The following is a 23,678-nucleotide window of genomic DNA, read 5'->3' as shown; positions in this document are numbered from 1 at the left end:
CCACTCCTAATTCATCTGGACGACGTCCATATCGATTTTAAATGATTTACAATAGTTGATTTCATCACGAGGTACTTGACCTCTAAATAATACATTTTACAAACGTTGCATTCATTTCTAAAAGGCAACATTTCATTACATCACAAGTTGACATGTATGTCTACCATTTCATAATATCCAAACTATAAATGACCTAATCTGTCATTTACTTAATACTAATCTCTAATGAACTTCAATGAATCGAAATGCAACATCTTTTGAAATATGTCATGAATGACTCCAAGTAATATCCTTAAAATGAGCTAATGCACAGCGGAAGTTTTCATGCAAACCTGAGAATAACATGCTTTAAAACGTCAACATAAAGTTGGTGAGATATAGGTTTAAGTGCTAGCAGCGCTATAAATATAGACCACAAGATTTCATATTCATAAACATAATACACTCGCAAGTGTATGTAAGCATTCTAAGTAGTTGAGCACTTGGTAACCATACTTAACTATTAATCAACGTCGCATATTCCCTTTATTATGAAATCTCACTACACTGTACCAAGTGTAGTCTACAAAATGAAGTACTGTGCAACTGTTGAATACTGGTCGTCCAGTCCGGTTGGGGTTGTCAGGCCCGATAGATCTATCAACAGGATTCGGGTTTACAATACCGCATGTAAATAGTAGTTACCAAGTTACAGGGAAGTATGCCAGTGGTACAACTCAACGTAGAATATATATTTTTAATCACTTGTGTCCATAATGTAAATCATAAAATGCATGTATTCTCATCCCGAAATATTTAGAGTTTAAAAGTGGGACTATATACTCACCATACTGTATTTTGTAGTAAAAATACATATAACATCATTGATCATGTGTAAGGTTGGCCTCAGATTCACGAACCTATATCAGGTATATATATTAATACATATACTCGTAATCGAATGAATATGTATGTAAGTTATTAGTGATATGATTTTTATATTAGTAACTTATATATATTTTATTATTAAATTAAAGGTATTCATTTTATATATATTAAACAAATTAAAGTATTAATATAGTTAAGTTATGTGTACTAAATATATTTTTATATAAAGATCATTTATTAACAATTGTAAATATACTAGATTAAGGATAATAATAATAATGATAATAATAATAATGATAATAATAATAATAATGAAAGTGATAACAATAATAATAATAATTATAATAATAATTATAGTAGTTATAATAATAATTATAATAATAATTATAATAGTAGTAACGTAAATGATATTAATCAAAATAATAATAATGATAATAATTATAATAATTTTATTAATTTATACCTTTGTAGAAACTTTTTAAAAAAACTGAACTGCCCGAGACGGGACTCGAACCCGCGACCTCACACTTCCCTGACACACACTTAAACCAGCTGGGCTATGCCCATTTTCCGAAATAACACAGCTAGTATTAATATTTAACCCGATTATTCTGTTGCTTTTTCCTTCTTCTTCATCTCTTATTACCAATCGGCCCAAGCTCAAATTAATTACCAACAACGAGTACTAGAATGTGTTTTTTTTTGAACTTCCAACCGATACAACCTCTTATATTGTTTTTAAATTGATTGAAATATATATATATATATATATATATATATATATATATATATATATATATATATATATATATATATATTTATGCATAAACTGCTGTCGCTAATAATGAAAAAAAATGGTTTTTCGATTTTTAACACTTAATGGACTCGGATTATAACACGAAAAAGATTTGTAATCATCATTAAAAACTTTCCCAGGTATAAAATTAACTTAATACATAAAAACGAATTCCAATTTTTATCATGAACACAGATTTGACTTTTAAGTTCATAAACTTTGACTTGAAAATTAAAGCTCAATTTGATGAATTGGAAAACAAAAATTTGCAGAAAGATCACTCAATACATTCCTAACAAGTTGGTATTTAGGGATTTTGCAATTGAATTCGGTTTCAAGTTTTGGCAACAAAAAAAAAAATCAAAAACAGGCGACGGTTTCTTTTCCTTTTATAAAAAAAATTTGATTTTTGTCCTTCTTACAAAGCAGTTAATGATTGTTAACAAAACTGAGAGAAATCAATTTATATACTGGAGATATGGATCGACAGTCTTCAATTTAGAACAGGAAAGGAAGAAAAATTAAAATAAGACAAATAAAAAAAAGATGATACAGATTGATAACTAATTTTTAGATGGATCTGATTTGGAAATCGACATATGCTCTAAATAATTACACAATTTACACAGAAAGAGAGTGACATGAAACAAAAGTTGTATCCATCTATCTCTGTATTTGTAAATATATATCTATTTTTTTATCTGTATTTATGTTTACAGAAATATATATATATATATATATATATATCAGTTATTTATTATATCTATTATATTAAATTCTATGATATTATTTAATAATATGACTCTATTTATAAAATCTATTGATATTATTAATTTATAATAAGTATATTAGCAATAATAACAATAGAAATTAATAGTAATAATATTAACAACTTTTATCAAAATTATACTAATAAGAATAGAAAGTAATTATAAAATGATAATAACAATATTATTAATACAGACTCTAATATTAATGTATCAACCATTTTTAAACTTGTAATGAATTTTAATATATTAATATTATTTATTATTAGTTATGTATTATGTAATAATTATATAATCCAAAACATAAAATATCTATGCCTTTGATATATATTCCAATATACATATCATAATAATTATTTATAGAAATCACATATATTTGTATATAGCTTTATTTTAATATTCACTTATTATTTTGTATATTATTTTACATATTTACTCTACATTATCAAATTATATCTTATTATTTTAATTTATTATATATATATATATATATATATATATATATATATATATATATATTTATACTTAGATACTTATTTATTTACAAACGTTTGTTCGTGAATCGTCGAGCACAGTCAAAAGGGTAATTGATTACATAAATATAGTTTTCAAAGTTGTCGAGACTCAACATTACAAACTTTGCTTATCGTGTTGGAAACAAATAAAGATTAAAGTTTAAATTTGGTCGGAAATTTCCGGGTCATTACAGTAGCCCATAAATATTGCTTCATCACCGCGAACATCAAACTTTTCAAGGTTTTCTTCATCGTTTAGGACATAGCAGACACATCCAAAGATGCGAAAGTTCTTCACATTTGGTCGACGATCGAAAAGAAGTTCATATGGAGTTTTGTCAAACCGTCGGGTGATGATGGACCGATTTTGAGTAAAACACGCAGTGTTGACAGCTTCTGCCCAGAGAGACGGAGGTAATTTGGAATAAACAAGCATTGTTCTTGCTGCTTCAACAAGAGTGCGATTTCGTCTTTCAACAATGCCATTTTGTTGTGGAGTGCGAGTGGCAGAGGTTTGATGGGTGATACCGGCCTGGTCTAGACATGAATTAAGAACCGAGTTTTGAAATTCTGTGCCGTTATCAGTTCTGAGGATTCGAACCAGTTTATTGGTGGAGAGTTAGATTCTTTTTAGGAATTCAATGATTATTTTAGAAGTTTCAGACTTGCTTTTTAGAAATCTGACCAAGTGTAACGAGAATAGTCATCAACAATCACCAGAATGTATTTTCGGCCGCCTAGACTGGAAACACGCATTGGTCCACAAAGATTCATATTTAGCATATGTAATGGACTGGTGGTGTTGAATTCGGTTTTTGATTTGTGGGAGGATTTATGAATCTTTCCCATAGCACAGGAAGGGCAAACGTGTGTGGAATCAAATGAGATGAGTGAAACACCGTCAATAAGATTATTGGAAACTAGTTTGTTGAGGTTCTAAGAGTGAAGGTGTGACATTCGATGATGCCATAGCCATGAGGTTTCAGAGGAAGCTTTGGAAACTAGGCAGAGTGGTTGTAAATTTGAAGACATGCTTTTCATGGCAAGAGAATAAAGAGTGGATTCACGTTTCCCTTCGAGTAAATTTTCTCCCTCCATGGTTTGGACACAGCACATGGACCTTTCAAAGATCACACGAAGATCACTGTCACAGAATTGACTAACACTAAAGAGACAGCATCCAAGGCCTCGAACATAGGACACGCGCTTGATGGTTATGTCGTTGAACACATAGTCTCCATACCCTTCGATGGTTGCAATTTCATCATTTACAAAGCGAACTGTGTAGTGACCCGAACTTTTCCATGTTTATATATATTAATTGAGATTGATATTTACATGATTAAATGTTTCCAACATTTTAAGCAATCAAATTTGTTAAGACTTGATTAATTGAAATATGTTTCATATAGACAATTGACCACCCAAGTTGACCGGTGATTCACGAACGTTAAAACTTGTAAAAACTATACGATGACATATATATGGTTATATATATAGTTAACATGTTTTTATTATAAGTATGTATCTCATTAGGTATATTAACAATGAGTTATATACATAAAAATGAGACTATTAATTTAAGAAACTCGAAAACGATATATATAACGATTATCGTTATAACAACGTCTTACTAGGTACATATGAATCATATTAAGATATTGATACACTTGGTTAATTATGTTAAATGATAAGTAAATATATTATTAAGTGTATTAACAATGAAATACATATGTAAAAATAAGACTACTAACTTAATGATTTCGAAACGAGACATATATGTAACGATTATCGTTGTAACGACATTTAACTGTATATACATCATACTAAGATATATTATATATCATAATATCATGATAATATAATAATTTAACATCTCATTTGTTATAATAAACAATGGGTTAACAACATTCAACAAGATCGTTAACCTAAAGGTTTCAAAACAACATTTACATGTAATGACTAACGATGACTTAACGACTCAGTTAAAATGTATATACATGTAGTGTTTTAATATGTATTCATACACTTTTGAAAGACTTCAAGACACTTATCAAAATACTTCTACTTAACAAAAATGCTTACAATTACATCCTCGTTCAGTTTCATCAACAATTCTACTCGTATGCACCCGTATTCGTACTCGTACAATACACAGCTTTTAGATGTATGTACTATTGGTATATACACTCCAATGATCAGCTCTTAGCAGCCCATGTGAGTCACCTAACACATGTGGGAACCATCATTTGGCAACTAGCATGAAATATCTCATAAAATTACAAAAATATGAGTAATCATTCATGACTTATTTACATGAAAACAAAATTACATATCCTTTATATCTAATCCATACACCAACGACCAAAAACACCTACAAACACTTTCATTCTTCAATTTTCTTCATCTAATTGATCTCTCTCAAGTTCTATCTTCAAGTTCTAAGTGTTCTTCATATATTTTACAAATTCTAGTTACATAAAATCAAGAATACTTTCAAGTTTGCTAGCTCACTTCCAATCTTGTAAGGTGATCATCCAACCTCAAGAAATCTTTGTTTCTTACAGTAGGTTATCATTCTAATACAAGGTAATAATCATATTCAAACTTTGGTTCAATTTCTATAACTATAACAATCTTATTTCAAGTGATGATCTTACTTGAACTTGTTTTCGTGTCATGATTCTGCTTCAAGAACTTCGAGCCATCTAAGGATCCGTTGAAGCTAGATCCATTTTTCTCTTTTCCAGTAGGTTTATCCAAGGAACTTAAGGTAGTAATGATGTTCATAACATCATTCGATTCATACATATAAAGCTATCTTATTCGAAAGTTTAAACTTGTAATCACTAGAACATAGTTTAGTTAATTCTAAACTTGTTCGCAAACAAAAGTTAATCCTTCTAACTTGACTTTTAAAATCAACTAAACACATGTTCTATATCTATATGATATGCTAACTTAATGATTTAAAACCTGGAAACACGAAAAATACCGTAAAACCGGATTTACGCCGTCGTAGTAACACCGCAGGCTGTTTTGGGTTAGTTAATTAAAAACTATGATAAACTTTGATTTAAAAGTTGTTATTCTGAGAAAATGATTTTTATTATGAACATGAAACTATATCCAAAAATTATGGTTAAACTCAAAGTGGAAGTATGTTTTCTAAAATGGTCATCTAGACGTCGTTCTTTCGACTGAAATGACTACCTTTACAAAAACGACTTGTAACTTATTTTTCCAACTATAAACCTATACTTTTTCTATTTAGATTCATAAAATAGAGTTCAATATGAAACCATAGCAATTTGATTCACTCAAAACGGATTTAAAATGAAGAAGTTATGGGTAAAACAAGATTGGATAATTTTTCTCATTTTAGCTACGTGAAAATTGGTAACAAATCTATTCCAACCATAACTTAATCAACTTGTATTGTATATTATGTAATTTTGAGATACCATAGACACGTATACAATGTTTCGACCTATCATGTCGACACATCTATATATATTTCGGAACAACCATAGACACTCTATATGTGAATGTTGGAGTTAGCTATACAGGGTTGAGGTTGATTCCAAAATATGTATAGTTTGAGTTGTGATCAATACTGAGATACGTATACACTGGGTCGTGGATTGATTCAAGATAATATTTATCGATTTATTTCTGTATATCTAACTGTGGACAACTAGTTGTAGGTTACTAACGAGGACAGCTGACTTAATAAACTTAAAACATCAAAATATATTAAAAGTGTTGTAAATATATTTTGAACATACTTTGATATATATGTATATATTGTTATAGGTTCGTGAATCAACCAGTGGCCAAGTCTTACTTCCCGACGAAGTAAAAATCTGTGAAAGTGAGTTATAGTCCCACTTTTAAAATCTAATATTTTTGGGATGAGAATACATGCAGGTTTTATAAATGATTTACAAAATAGACACAAGTACGTGAAACTACATTTTATGGTTGAATTATCGAAATCGAATATGCCCCTTTTTATTAAGTCTGGTAATCTAAGAATTAGGGAACAGACACCCTAATTGACGCGAATCCTAAAGATAGATCTATTGGGCCTAACAAACCCCATCCAAAGTACCGGATGCTTTAGTACTTCGAAATTTATATCATATCCGAAGGGTGTCCCGGAATGATGGGGATATTCTTATATATGCACTTTGTTAATGTCGGTTACCAGGTGTTCACCATATGAATGATTTTTATCTCTATGTATGGGATGTTTATTGAAATATGAAATCTTGTGGTCTATTGTTACGATTTGATATATATAGGTTAAACCTATAACTCACCAACATTTTTGTTGACGTTTTAAGCATGTTTATTCTCAGTTGATTATTAAGAGCTTCCGCTGTCGCATACTTAAATGAGGACGAGATTTGGAGTCCATGCTTGTATGATATTGTGTAAAAACTGCATTCAAGAAACTTATTTTGTTGTAACATATTTGTATTGTAAACCATTATGTAATGGTCGTGTGTAAACGGGATATTTTAGATTATCATTATTTGATAATCTACGTAAAGCTTTTTAAACCTTTATTGATGAAATAAAGGTTATGGTTTGTTTTAAAATGAATGCAGTCTTTGAAAAACGTCTCATATAGAGGTCAAAACCTCGCAACGAAATCAATTAATATGGAACGTTTTTAATCAATAAGAACGGGACATTTCAGTTGGTATCAGAGCGTTGGTCTTAGAGAACCAGAATTTTGCATTAGTGTGTCTTATCGAGTTTGTTAGGATGCATTAGTGAGTCTGGACTTCGACCGTGTTTACTTGAAAAATGATTGCTTAACAAATTTTGTTGGAAACTATATATTTTTAACATGTGAATATTATGTGATATATTAATCTCTTAACGCGTTTGATATTATGTGATAGATGTCTACCTCTAGAACAAGTCCCATTGACTCACCTAATAATAATGAAGAGTCAAATGTAAATTGGAATGATTCGTGGACTGATTCACAAGTTCCCGAAGCGGAACCGGAAGAAGAGTCGGAACCGGAAGAAGAATCGGAACCGGAAGAAGAATCGGAACTGGATGAAGAAATAGAACCGGTGGGGGAAATAATAAAACGGTTAAGTAAAAGAAAATCCTCAACCAACCGACCAAGGTTAATTATGGTCAATGGTGTTTCCGCCAAGGAAGCAAAATATTGGGAGGATTACCAATTCTCCGATGAATCGGATTCCGACGAGAATTCCGATGATGTTATAGAAATTACCCCAACTGAATTTAAAAAGGCAAAAGAAAATAATAAGGGAAAGGGCATAAAAATAGAGAAATCTAATTCCAACCCCGATGAACTTTATATGTATCGTCAACCCCCGAAGTCCTTAAGTTGTAACAATGACCCGGGAACCTCTAAACCACCAGGTTTTTCTAAACCAATGTGGAAAACGACGGTTCGTATTAGGGGAACATCATATATCCCTAGAAACTTGGCAAAACGAACCAAAACCGAAGAAGAAGAAACAAGCGAGTCGGAATAAGATAGTTGTATTCGTGTGGTGTAATATATGTAATATAGTGTGCTTATGCTTTATGATATATGTAAAAATTGCTTGTATTAATAAGTATTTTTTTTATGAATCTAACTCTTGTCTATTTTACAGTATAAAAACACAAAATGGATAGACAACCCAATATTTTAAGAGACCTACCCGGAGACATGATTGATGAAATCTTGTCTAGAGTCGGTCAGAATTCTTCGGCACAACTATTTAAGGCGAGATCAGTTTGTAAGACATTCGAAGAACGTTCCAAGAATGCCTTGGTTTATAAAAGGCTTTCGTTCGAAAGATGGGGGATATCACATTGGGAAATCCATAAGTTACGATGTGTTTACTTTGACGCATATATTGCGGGGAACCCAAATGCTATTTTACGCAATGGGTTAAGAAATTATTTTGACTCAATATATCCGAATATTGGACTTCGTGATTTAGAAAAAGCGGCTAACATGCAACATAAAGAAGCATGTTATGCTTACGGATTAGTAATGTTCGCTTCTCACAAAAGTGAGAACAAGAACATCGGGCTACAACTATTAAACAAAACGTTCCCACAAGTGACGGAGTCGGTAATTGGGGTAAGAAATGAGGTTTTTAGATTGTTACGAGACTGTTGGACATTACGTAACCCTCGTCCCTTTGACGATGTTACAATACGCTGTCTTATCAACGGCCATAACGGTTATGTTCCACAAGACCAAGGATGGGAAGTAATCCTAGTAAAACCAGAATGCATGACTTGTTTCTGGACGTATGAATTACGTGTCTTTATTGCCTTTGCTGAACGACTTGTGTACTAGCTACAATTATCTTCACAACCATCTTGTATCAAATTTATTGTGTGCTATATTTCATGCTATATGTAAAATAAGCGGTATTGTAAGTTTGTAAAATATTGTGTAAAAGTTTGAACGCGAAATATTATTATAATCAGTTTTTCATATAGAATTGTAGTAGTTGAATTGTATATTAGCTACTAAGTATGAACTTAACGGGTAGGTACTACCCGAATTTAAACTTATAAAATGCTAATATGAAGAAAAAGCTTTTATAAATGAGTTCATATTATGCTACGAAATACTATTAACTACTCTTAATATTCTGTATGATTAACTTGTTCCATTTGACTATTTTGAAGGAAATGGTACCGACTACTCGACACACCGTGAATATGAATGAAGAGGAATTCCGTACTTTTCTAGCTTCAAACATAGCCGCAGTACAGGCTGTGCTACATACCAACAATAACCTTGGATCTAGCAGTACAGGAAATCGTGTAGGATGCACCTACAAAGAATTCACTGCCTGCAAACCTTTGGAATTTGATGGAACCGAAGGACCGATCGGATTGAAACGGTGGACCGAGAAGGTCGAATCGGTGTTTGCCATAAGTAAATGTACTGAAGAGGACAAAGTGAAGTACGCTACGCATACCTTCACAGGTTCTGCGTTAACATGGTGGAATACCTATCTAGAGCAAGTGGGACAAGACGATGCGTACGCACTACCGTGGTCAGCATTCAAGCACTTGATGAACGAGAAGTACCATCCCAGAACCGAGGTCAATAAGCTCAAGACAGAACTTAGAGGGTTACGAACCCAAGGATTTGATATTACCACGTACGAAAGACGATTCACAGAACTGTGCCTATTGTGTCCAGGAGCATTCGAAGATGAGGAAGAGAAGATCGACGCGTTTGTGAAAGGATTACCGGAAAGAATCCAAGAAGATATAAGTTCACACGAGCCCGCCTCTATACAGCAGGCATGTAGAATGGCTCACATACTAGTGAACCAGATTGAAGAAAGAATTAAAGAACAGACTGCTGAAGAGGCCAATGTGAAGCAAGTCAAAAGAAAGTGGGAGGAAAATGGTGATAAGAATCACCAATACAACAACAACAGCAATTACAACGATAATCGCAACAATTATCCCAACAATCGCAACATCAATCGCAACTACAACAAAAGGCCCAACAACAACAACAACAACAACAACAACAGCAACTACAACAATCATCCAATCATCCCAACAATAATAATAACCGCAACAACAACAACAATCAGAAGCAGCTATGCCAAAGGTGTGAAAAGTATCACTCAGGGTTCTGCACCAAATTTTTCAACAAGTGTAAAAGAAATGGTCATAGCGCGGCGAAGTGTGAGGTCTACGGACCAGGGGTTAATAGAATGAAAGGAACAAATGATGTCGGAACGAGTAATGGCGGAGCAAGTAGTGTCGGAGCAAGTTATGCCAATGTAGTTTGTTATAAAGTGGAAAACCGGGCCAAATTATTAGAAATTGCCCGAACCAGGAGAACACGAATGGACAAGGCCGCGGAAGAGTTTTCAATATTAATGCGGCAGAGGCACATGAAGACCCGGAGCTTGTTACGGGTACGTTTCTTATTGACAATAAATCTGCTTACGTTTTATTTGATTCGGGTGCGGATAGAAGCTATATGAGTAGAGATTTTTGTGCTAAATTAAGTTGTCCATTGACGCCTTTGGATAGTAAATTTTTTACTCGAATTAGCAAATGGTAAATTAATTTCAGCAGATAATATATGTCGGAATCGAGAAATTAAACTGGTTAGCGAAACATTTAAGATTGATTTGATACCAGTAGAGTTAGGGAGTTTTGATGTGATAATCGGTATGGACTGGATGAAAGAAGTGAAAGCAGAGATCGTCTGTTACAAAAATGCAATTCGCATTATACGAGAAAAAGGAAAACCCTTAATGGTGTACGGAGAAAAGGGCAACACGAAGCTACATCTTATTAGTAATTTGAAGGCACAAAAACTAATAAGAAAAGGTTGCTATGCTGTTCTAGCACATGTCGAAAAAGTACAAACTGAAGAAAAGAGCATCAATGATGTTCCCGTCGCAAAAGAATTTCCCGATGTATTTCCGAAAGAATTACCGGGATTACCCCCACATCGATCCGTTGAATTTCAAATAGATCTTGTACCAGGAGCTGCACCAATAGCTCGTGCTCCTTACAGACTCGCACCCAGCGAGATGAAAGAACTGCAAAGCCAATTACAAGAACTTTTAGAGCGTGGTTTCATTCGACCAAGCACATCACCGTGGGGAGCTCCTGTTTTGTTTGTCAAGAAGAAAGATGGTACATTCAGGTTGTGTATCGACTACCGAGAGTTGAACAAACTTACCATCAAGAACCGCTACCCACTACCGAGAATCGACGACTTATTTGATCAACTACAAGGCTCGTCTGTTTATTCAAAGATTGACTTACGTTCCGGGTATCATCAAATGCGGGTGAAAGAAGATGATATTCCAAAGACTGCTTTCAGAACACGTTACGGTCATTACGAGTTTATGGTCATGCCGTTTGGTTTAACTAATGCACCAGCTGTGTTCATGGACCTTATGAACCGAGTGTGTGGACCATACCTTGACAAGTTTGTCATTGTTTTCATTGATGACATACTTATTTACTCAAAGAATGACCAAGAACACGGTGAACATTTGAGAAAGGTGTTAGAAGTATTGAGGAAGGAAGAATTGTACGCTAAGTTTTCAAAGTGTGCATTTTGGTTGGAAGAAGTTCAATTCCTCGGTCACATAGTGAACAAAGAAGGTATTAAGGTGGATCCGGCAAAGATAGAAACTGTTGAAAAGTGGGAAACCCCGAAAACTCCGAAACACATACGCCAGTTTTTAGGACTAGCCGGTTACTACAGAAGGTTCATCCAAGACTTTTCCAGAATAGCAAAACCCTTGACTGCATTAACGCATAAAGGGAAGAAATTTGAATGGAATGATGAACAAGAGAAAGCGTTTCAGTTATTGAAGAAAAAGCTAACTACGGCACCTATATTGTCATTGCCTGAAGGGAATGATGATTTTGTGATTTATTGTGATGCATCAAAGCAAGGTCTCGGTTGTGTATTAATGCAACGAACGAAGGTGATTGCTTATGCGTCTAGACAATTGAAGATTCACGAACAAAAGTATACGACGCATGATTTGGAATTAGGCGCGGTTGTTTTTGCATTAAAGACTTGGAGGCACTACTTATATGGGGTCAAAAGTATTATATATACCGACCACAAAAGTCTTCAACACATATTTAATCAGAAACAACTGAATATGAGACAGCGTAGGTGGATTGAATTATTGAATGATTATGACTTTGAGATTCGTTACCACCCGGGGAAGGCAAATGTGGTAGCCGATGCCTTGAGCAGGAAGGACAGAGAACCCATTCGAGTAAAATCTATGAATATAATGATTCATAATAACCTTACTACTCAAATAAAGGAGGCACAACAAGGAGTTTTAAAAGAGGGAAATTTAAAGGATGAAATACCCAAAGGATCGGAGAAGCATCTTAATATTCGGGAAGACGGAACCCGGTATAGGGCTGAAAGGATTTGGGTACCAAAATTTGGAGATATGAGAGAAATGGTACTTAGAGAAGCTCTAAACCAGATACTCAATACATCCTGGAACGGGGAAGATGTATAAGGATCTCAAGAAACATTTTTGGTGGCCGGGTATGAAAGCCGATGTTGCTAAATACGTAGGAGAATGTTTGATGTGTTCTAAGGTCAAAGCTGAGCATCAGAAACCATCAGGTCTACTTCAACAACCCGAAATCCCGGAATGGAAATGGGAAAACATTACCATGGATTTCATCACTAAATTGCCAAGGACTGCAAGTGGTTTTGATACTATTTGGGTAATAGTTGATCGTCTCGCCAAATCAGCACACTTCCTGCCAATAAGAGAAGATGACAAGATGGAGAAGTTAGCACGACTGTATTTGAAGGAAGTCGTCTCCAGACATGGAATACCAATCTCTATTATCTCTGATAGGGATGGCAGATTTATTTCAAGATTCTGGCAGACATTACAGCAAGCATTAGGAACTCGTCTAGACATGAGTACTGCCTATCATCTACAAACTGATGGGCAGAGTGAAAGGATGATACAAATGCTTGAAGACATGCTACGAGCATGTGTTATTGATTTCGGAAACAGTTGGGATAGACATCTACCGTTAGCAGAATTTTCCTACAACAACAGCTACCATTCAAGCATTGAGATGGCACCGTTTGAAGCACTTTATGGTAGAAAGTGCAGGTCTCCGATTTGTTGGAGTGAAGTGGGGGATAGACAGATTACGGGTCCGGAGATTATACAAGAAACTACCGAGAAGATCATCCAAATTCAACAACGGTTGAAAACCGCCCAAAGTCGACAAAAGAGCTACGCTGACATTAAAAGAAAAGATATAGAATTTGAAATTGGAGAGATGGTCATGCTTAAAGTTGCACCTTGGAAAGGCGTTGTTCGATTTGGTAAACGAGGAAAATTAAATCCAAGGTATATTGGACCATTCAAGATTATTGATCGTGTCGGACCAGTAACTTACCGACTTGAGTTACCTCAACAACTCGCGGCTGTACATAACACTTTCCAGGTCTCAAATTTGAAGAAATGTTTTGCTAAAGAAGATCTCACTATTCCGTTAGATGAAATCCAAATCAACGAAAAACTTCAATTCATCGAAGAACCCGTCGAAATAATGGATCGTGAGGTTAAAAGACTTAAGCAAAACAAGATACCAATTGTTAAGGTTCGATGGAATGCTCGTAGAGGACCCGAGTTCACCTGGGAGCGTGAAGATCAGATGAAGAAGAAATACCCGCATTTATTTCCAGAAGATACGTCAACACCTCCAACTGCTTAAAATTTCGGGACGAAATTTATTTAACGGGTAGGTACTGTAGTGACCCGAACTTTTCCATGTTTATATATATTAATTGAGATTGATATTTACATTATTAAATGTTTCCAACATGTTAAGCAATCAAATTTGTTAAGACTTGATTAATTGAAATATGTTTCATATAGACAATTGACCACCCAAGTTGACCGGTGATTCACGAACGTTAAAACTTGTAAAAACTATACGATGACATATATATGGTTATATATATAGTTAAAATGTTTTTATTATAAGTATGTATCTCATTAGGTATTTTAACAATGAGTTATATACATAAAAATGAGACTATTAATTTAAGAAACTCGAAAACGATATATATAACGATTATCGTTATAACAACGTCTTACTAGGTACATATGAATCATATTAAGATATTGATACACTTGGTTAATTATGTTAAATGATAAGTAAATATATTATTAAGTGTATTAACAATGAAATACATATGTAAAAATAAGACTACTAACTTAATGATTTCGAAACGAGACATATATGTAACGATTATCGTTGTAACGACATTTAACTGTATATACATCATACTAAGATATATTATATATCATAATATCATGATAATATAATAATTTAACATCTCATTTGTTATAATAAACAATGGGTTAACAACATTCAACAAGATCGTTAACCTAAAGGTTTCAAAACAACATTTACATGTAATGACTAACGATGACTTAACGACTCAGTTAAAATGTATATACATGTAGTGTTTTAATATGTATTCATAAAATTTTGAAAGACTTCAAGACACTTATCAAAATACTTCTACTTAACAAAAATGCTTACAATTACATCCTCGTTCAGTTTCATCAACAATTCTACTCGTATGCACCCGTATTCGTACTCGTACAATACACAGCTTTTAGATGTATGTACTATTGGTATATACACTCCAATGATCAGCTCTTAGCAGCCCATGTGAGTCACCTAACACATGTGGGAACCATCATTTGGCAACTAGCATGAAATATCTCATAAAATTACAAAAATATGAGTAATCATTCATGACTTATTTACATGAAAACAAAATTACATATCCTTTATATCTAATCCATACACCAACGACCAAAAACACCTAAAAACACTTTCATTCTTCAATTTTCTTCATCTAATTGATCTCTCTCAAGTTCTATCTTCAAGTTCTAAGTGTTCTTCATATATTTTACAAGTTCTAGTTACATAAAATCAAGAATACTTTCAAGTTTGCTAGCTCACTTCCAATCTTGTAAGGTGATCATCCAACCTCAAGAAATCTTTGTTTCTTACAGTAGGTTATCATTCTAATACAAGGTAATAATCATATTCAAACTTTGGTTCAATTTCTATAACTATAACAATCTTATTTCAAGTGATGATCTTACTTGAACTTGTTTTCGTGTCATGATTATGCTTCAAGAACTTCGAGCCATCTAAGGATCCGTTGAAGCTAGATCCATTTTTCTCTTTTCCAGTAGGTTTATCCAAGGAAGTTAAGGTAGTAATGATGTTCATAACATCATTCGATTCATACATATAAAGCTATCTTATTCGAAGGTTTAAACTTGTAATCACTAGAACATAGTTTAGTTAATTCTAAACTTGTTCGCAAACAAAAGTTAATCCTTCTAACTTGACTTTTAAAATCAACTAAACACATGTTCTATATCTATATGATATGCTAACTTAATGATTTAAAACCTGGAAACACGAAAAACACCGTAAAACCGGATTTACGCCGTCGTAGTAACACCGCGGGCTGTTTTGGGTTAGTTAATTAAAAACTATGATAAACTTTGATTTAAAAGTTGTTATTCTGAGAAAATGATTTTTATTATGAACATGAAACTATATCCAAAAATTATGGTTAAACTCAAAGTGGAAGTATGTTTTCTAAAATGGTCATCTAGACGTCGTTCTTTCGACTGAAATGACTACCTTTACAAAAACGACTTGTAACTTATTTTTCCGACTATAAACCTATACTTTTTCTGTTTAGATTCATAAAATAGAGTTCAATATGAAACCATAGCAATTTGATTCACTCAAAACGGATTTAAAATGAAGAAGTTATGGGTAAAACAAGATTGAATAATTTTTCTCATTTTAGCTACGTGAAAATTGGTAACAAATCTATTCCAACCATAACTTAATCAACTTTTATTGTATATTATGTAATCTTGAGATACCATAGACACGTATACAATGTTTTGACCTATCATGTCGACACATCTATATATTTCGGAACAACCATAGACACTCTATATGTGAATGTTGGAGTTAGCTATACAGGGTTGAGGTTGATTCCAAAATATGTATAGTTTGAGTTGTGATCAATACTGAGATACGTATACACTGGGTCGTGGATTGATTCAAGATAATATTTATCGATTTATTTATGTATATCTAACTGTGGACAACTAGTTGTAGGTTACTAACGAGGACAGCTGACTTAATAAACTTAAAACATCAAAATATATTAAAAGTGTTGTAAATATATTTTGAACATACTTTGATATATATGTATATATTGTTATAGGTTCGTGAATCAACCAGTGGCCAAGTCTTACTTCCCGACGAAGTAAAAATCTGTGAAAGTGAGTTATAGTCCCACTTTTAAAATCTAATATTTTTGGGATGAGAATACATGCAGGTTTTATAAATGATTTACAAAATAGACACAAGTACGTGAAACTACATTCTATGGTTGAATTATCGAAATCGAATATGCCCCTTTTTATTAAGTCTGGTAATCTAAGAATTAGGGAACAAACACCCTAATTGACGCGAATCCTAAAGATAGATCTATTGGGCCTAACAAACCCCATCCAAAGTACCGGATGCTTTAGTACTTCGAAATTTATATCATATCTGAAGGGTGTCCCGGAATGATGGGGATATTCTTATATATGCATCTTGTTAATGTCGGTTACCAGGTGTTCACCATATGAATGATTTTTATCTCTATGTATGGGATGTGTATTGAAATATGAAATCTTGTGGTCTATTGTTACGATTTGATATATATAGGTTAAACCTATAACTCACCAACATTTTTGTTGACGTTTTAAGCATGTTTATTCTCAGGTGATTATTAAGAGCTTCCGCTGTCGCATACTTAAATAAGGACGAAATTTGGAGTCCATGCTTGTATGATATTGTGTAAAAACTGCATTCAAGAAACTTATTTTGTTGTAACATATTTGTATTGTAAACCATTATGTAATGGTCGTGTGTAAACGGGATATTTTAGATTATCATTATTTGATAATCTACGTAAAGCTTTTTAAACCTTTATTGATGAAATAAAGGTTATGGTTTGTTTTAAAATGAATGCAGTCTTTGAAAAACGTCTCATATAGAGGTCAAAACCTCGCGACGAAATCAATTAATATGGAACGTTTTTAATCAATAAGAACGGGACATTTCAAACTGTACCTAGGAACTTGTTGACATAGTTTGTGAACATGGATTTATCACCAGTCATGTGTCTGGAACAACCAGAATCCAGATACCAAACACATGCTGGGATAACCTGCAAAATAGAGTTAAGCACATGTTTTAGGGACCCCAGTTATCTCGGGTTCCCTGTAAGCAGACACATTCAGAGAATTTAAAGCATTAGGTTCATCAGATGAAACTTTCAACAAGGTCTGAACATTCATTACAACACACGAATCATGGTTTTGGTGACCAAAATACAGAAGTCCGTTACATCTATTACAATTTAATAACCCTGACTGAGAAGCAAGACTTGAGGATGCTTGGACTGTTCCAGTCTTGAGTTTCCATGCTTTCAAAATGCTTTGTTTTGGTTTAGGTCCTGTGAAATTTAAAACACCAAATTTAGACTCAGTTTGAAAACAATTCATGTTTTTAAGTAATGATTGTCTAGCCCTTTGTACTCTTTTACGACGGTTTCGCTTTTGAGTCTTAGTTAATCCATCATATACCCGCTTTGCAACATAGTTGAGATTTGGTCGTTGCGGATGTCTGATGGATTCGGGGTTGTGTTTCAATGTTCTACCACTATTTCTCTGGATAGAGTTAGAGTGGTTGATAATTCGGTGGACGTGAGGGCTGCTTGAATCACCCCTCCTATCTGGAAAAGGCGGTGCAGGGTGGTTATGGACTTTTCTTGCTGAGTGGTCATACATACCATGTTCTTAGATTATTCTTCGAACATGGTTGTTTGACTTTCTCATCAAGGTTGCGGAATGTGGTGGTTTGTGATCAGCACCCTTTTAGTGACAATCATCTCTAAACAAGAGCCATGATTAGGGTTTTTTAGGATGGTGATAGCTGGAATGACAGATTTCCTTGAGTTCACTACAGTAGTGAAAGGAACACCTTGGTGATGTGGGGGAAGAACTCGTTGAGAATAAGTGGGTACCCATGGTACAAATTTCTCTTGCGTTGATTTTGATTCCTTTTGTTGTGAATAGTCTTGTGTTAATGTTGGACCAAAATTCTTTTCGGGTTTTTCAAAATCACGATTCATTAAAACTTTTACTTGCAAATCAATGTTGTCTTTTTCAATAAGAGCAACATGTTTCCTATATCCTTTTAGTTCAAGTTTTAAGTCAATGATTTCTTCCTCGAGAGAATCAATAAGGGCATTTGATGATTCTTCAAGGTGGCAGGGTGGCAGTTCCTGAGGGGCTTTGGACTTTGAAATCATTTCACAGAAAGTAGTCGCTTGACTAGCAATTTGTTTTTCAAGTTCATGCACATCATGAGCAAGTTGATCATTTGTGGACACATGGAGTGAGATTTGGTGTTCCAGGGCCTTTATGATCATCAGAAATTTTCGTTCATTGTCAAAATATTTCATTTTGTTTTTGATTTCATTTTGTTTTCAAAAAGTTCCTTTTCTAAACTGATGATGTATTTTTCTAAGACCAGGGTTGGTAAGTAGACAACACGTTTTTGACCTTCCGAACTTTCACTCTCATTAAACAAATTAGGTAAACTTCCAAATGAAAATGAGTTTTTCTTTTTCAAGTAAAGAGCGTTGATTTTATCATCGATTAGAGCTATTTCTCGTTTCATTTTGGTTGATCTTTTAGCCAATGCTTCCTCAACCTCACTGTTGGATGTAAATGTGAGTCGTGCAGGTAGGCCAATCATCAAGTATCTACTATCATACAGACAGGGCTCAGCTTTGGCCATATTGGTCAAGGTGAGAGGATTTTCAAAGCCTAATCCTTTGTTCTCACGGAAGGAGTCCTTTGGTAGATTCATGAACAGGTTTTGTGTAAAGACCCGTCCTAATCCATCCGGACGAAGTACATATCGATTATACACGATTCACAACAGTTGATTACATCGCGAGGTACTTGACCTCTATATGATACATTTTACAAACATTGCACTCGTTTTTGAAAAGACAATCTTTCATTACATCAAAAGTTGACAACATGCATACTATTTCGTAATATATCTTACTATAATTAACTTAATAATAATCTTGATGAACTCAACGACTCGAATGCAACGTCTTTTGAAATAATAATCTTGTTGGGCCCGATAGATCTATCTTTAGGATTCGCGTCAATTAGGGTGTCTGTTCCCTAATTATTAGATTACCAGACTAAAAAGGGGCATATTCGGTTTAATAATCCAACCATAGAATGTAGTTTTAAGTACTTGTGTCTATTTCGTAAAACAGTTATAAAAGCAGCGCATGTATTCTCAGTCCCAAAAATATATATTACAAAAGCATTTAAAAAGGGAGTAATGAAACTCACTATACTGTATTTTGTAGTAAAAATACATATGACGGCATTGATCAAGTGTAGGGTTGGCCTCGGATTCACGAACCTATATCATTTGTATATATATTAAAACATATAATCGTATTTGAATAAGTTTATATATATATTATTATTAATATTATAATTGTTAAATTATATGTTATATAGATAAATTTAATATATCTAATATATATATTTTATATCACTAATATGTAACACCCGTTTTCAGTTACTTGTTATTTCGAACGACATTCGAAATACGAGGCATGTAAGCGTATATTAGGATCCCAAATAAAGTTATATTTGATGTTCTAAAACCTTACCATTGGATAGGAAATCTCATTACGTTTCCAACGATATTTGGTTCATCGAAAACGGAGTTACGGTCAAAAAGTTATGGCCAAAACAAGTTTGCTGAAGTTCAGATGAAACAGGCAAATGCCGCGGCGCGACCAGAAGGGCCACGGCGCGACAAATGCCTATGTTGAAGGTCAGAAAGCTTGAAAAACATGTTCTAAAATCACCCTTTGGGCCACGGCGCGACAAATTGCTCCGCGGCGCGACAATAGGCACGATCTGGTGCTGTTCAGCCTTTTAATGAGTTAAATGAAGGGCAAAGTTGGTATTTCACATATGGACGGGTTTTTGGCCATAAAACTGATCCCAATCTTATCCAAACCTCATTCTCTTCATTCTCCTTCCCTCCCACTCACACACCAAACCCTAGAGAGAGAGTAAAGGGTTTAGAGAGAGAAAGCTCAAATCGGGGAAGAAGAAGAGTGTTTTGGGTCGGGTCACAAGAGTTAAAGTTGTTCTCCTCGTTCACGGCTACGTTGTGGTAGTAATGGTATGTTCTAGTTCCGAAATTCATCTTTATGATTTAATATTCAAGTTAGGGTTTTTAGATTTTTAGTTGTAAAACCCATTTAGATGATGAAGTGGGTTTATGGAAACTAGTTATTTTTGATACATGGCGGGTTTTGGGTTGATTGACGTTTTGGCCATGATTAGGCTTTGGTTTTGGGTGTACTCACTTAGTTTAGTGATTTTGGAAGCGTTGGAACCCTTTTTGGGTGTATTTGAGTTGACTAATTTTGTAATGGGTCAAAATTAGGGTTTATGTGTCAAAATGGGTTTTGAGTCAAGTTTTGGTGAATTAAGTATGTAAATACTTGTTTTAGGTGTTATTTGGTGTTTTGGTAATATAATCACTAGTCGTTAGTGATTTTGGGCGTTTTTGAGACTTAGGTCAAAATGGGTCGACTTTGATTGGGTCAAATTTGGTAATGACACTAAATTGAATTAAATGGATGTTAAACACTTTTTGTTAAGTGTTAAATGGCATTTTTGAATGAAAGTGAACGTGAGAAATGATTTCGGGTTGAAATTGGTATTTTAACCATAAAGTCAAACTTGGTCAACCATGAAACGGGTTTTTGGGCAATATACAAGATAGTATGCATTTAATGGCTAAAGTTGATGTATTTGGGTATTTCGGGAACGCGGGAACTAGTCTCGTTAGTTTTGGACCTTCGGGTGTCGTTAAATGTATAAAAAGGTGTATTTTGCACTTAGGTGTCTAAATGGGTGGATTGTGGAGGTAGGTATAAACCCTTGGTTAAGGGTGTTTGCGTCAAATTCTCTTGAAGGGAATGTGTGTTGATTGTGTGAATACCTATATGTATATTATAGGTAAAAGCTTGCTCGGTTGCGTTTGGTGGCGACTTTACATACATGACTTGTGCATGCATCTCGAGGTGAGTGGAATAATTATGCGTGTACGTATATAATGTATTTATTTGTGTGATATGAATGTGGAATTGTCACGGTGTTCAAGACACCACATTCTAAGTAACGAGTAGCATTGTCGCGGTGCTCAAGACACTACTCATTGTTTGATTGACATGTGGTATTGTCGCGGTGTTCAAGACATCACATTGTCATGGGAGTGGAATTGTCGCGGTGTTCAAGACACCACTCATTGTTTTGATTGACATGTGGAATCGTCGCGGTGTTCAAGACGCCACATTGTCATGGGGGTGAGTTAGTCGCGGTGTTCAAGACATCACCCGGGGGATTAGTGATTACGCGGTGTTTAAGTAACACTAATGGATGTTATGAACTCCGATGGTCTTTCAAGTACCGTTCCCTTGTACGATTGGTTAACCATGGTTGAGTGAATTTGTATTTAGCATATTAAATTGTGAACTATATGCTATTGTTGTTGCTAGCTTCTTGTGAATTGTGGATAGTAGTTTATGCATGATGTTTGCATGGCTGTCGAATTGCTAGCTTGTATGCGGTATTGTGTAAGTGTTTGCAAGTAAGTAGATTATATATGTATATGTATAATTATTGCATTCACTAAGCGTTAGCTTACCCCTCTCGTTGTTTACCTTTTTACAGGTATTGTGATTGTGAAGCTAGCTAGTTGATAGACTAGTTGCGTAGTAGCGCTTGGGCTCTATGGGGTAGCTTTCGGATATGGATGTGGATTGGGGATTTTGTAGATCCTCGGGATTATGCTCTTGGTATTGGGTTGGGCTATTGTGTCTTAACCGTGGTGTTGTATAAATGTTTCGAGGTCGCATCGTTTCGTTGTGTCGAGTCAAACCTTGTATGTGAAATACATTCTCGTAAGGATGTATGGTGTCATTGTAAACCAAGAGTCGAGATAAAATGTTTAACGTGTTATTATGATAAATTGTATATGGATAACTATTTCGAAATGGTTTGTATACTTGGGTGATATTGGGACCTAACAAAAAAAAAAAAAAAAAGTACTCCGTTTTTGGTTAAACGGTTTGGGGTTGTTTCAAGTGGTATCAGAGCATAGTCTAAGGGAATTAGGTGACCTTGGAATAGGTGCCTAGTCTTAGACTTATTGACAGTGGTGCGTTATTTGCGAGACTTGTAGGAGTACGGGTTGGATTGAGATTTGTTAGTGCCTTAGAGTAGGTGACTAACTAGGACTTGTTTTTGTCCAAAGTGTGATTATGTGGAGCCTTATTTCGTGTGTAAATTAGTGCCTTAGATTACTAGTGCCTAATGTAAGTAGGCGAACTTGGACGTTGTTTTAGTAATAGTCACCTAGGATGTAGGTTGACTTGTGGGTGCGGTGTACTTGTGTGCATTTATTATTATATTGTATATAGGTGTATATATACAGGTATCTTTTGTGTGGTATCCTAGGGATGAATCTATTGGAGAGATTTGTATGTTTGGCGGTTTTGAGTGATCAAGTTCATGGTAAGGACTTTGGTCATTCGGGTACTAGGAGTTATCGCGTGTTATTTTGTGTGAATGTTGCGTCAGTCCGGGTAAAGTACCTTGCGTGACCATGTGGAAATGGTAAGGTACACATTTGTAATAATGACCGATCACCATTATTACGAAAGTGTATCTTGACACTAAGCATGACATGACAAGTACCGAACGGAGGAAACGTGGCATGGTTGGGGTAGAACGGGACGAATTAGGAATCTTTTATTGGTTCCTAGGATATAATAGTCTCGAGTGATGTACTTGTTGTCACATCGGGTTCTCTGTGAGTCGGGGAGTATTACGGTGGATTCGGTTAGTTAAGTGAGTGAGCCAACTCACGAGTTTGGTGCGTGCTTAGTCACCCTAAGTAGTGGGTGCACTATTGAGATTGTGACTGGTTGTAGTTACC

Source organism: Rutidosis leptorrhynchoides, chromosome 2 (assembly GCF_046630445.1).
Source record: "Rutidosis leptorrhynchoides isolate AG116_Rl617_1_P2 chromosome 2, CSIRO_AGI_Rlap_v1, whole genome shotgun sequence".
NCBI classification, from domain to species: domain Eukaryota; kingdom Viridiplantae; phylum Streptophyta; class Magnoliopsida; order Asterales; family Asteraceae; genus Rutidosis; species Rutidosis leptorrhynchoides.
Note: the sequence above shows the minus strand (reverse complement) of the source record.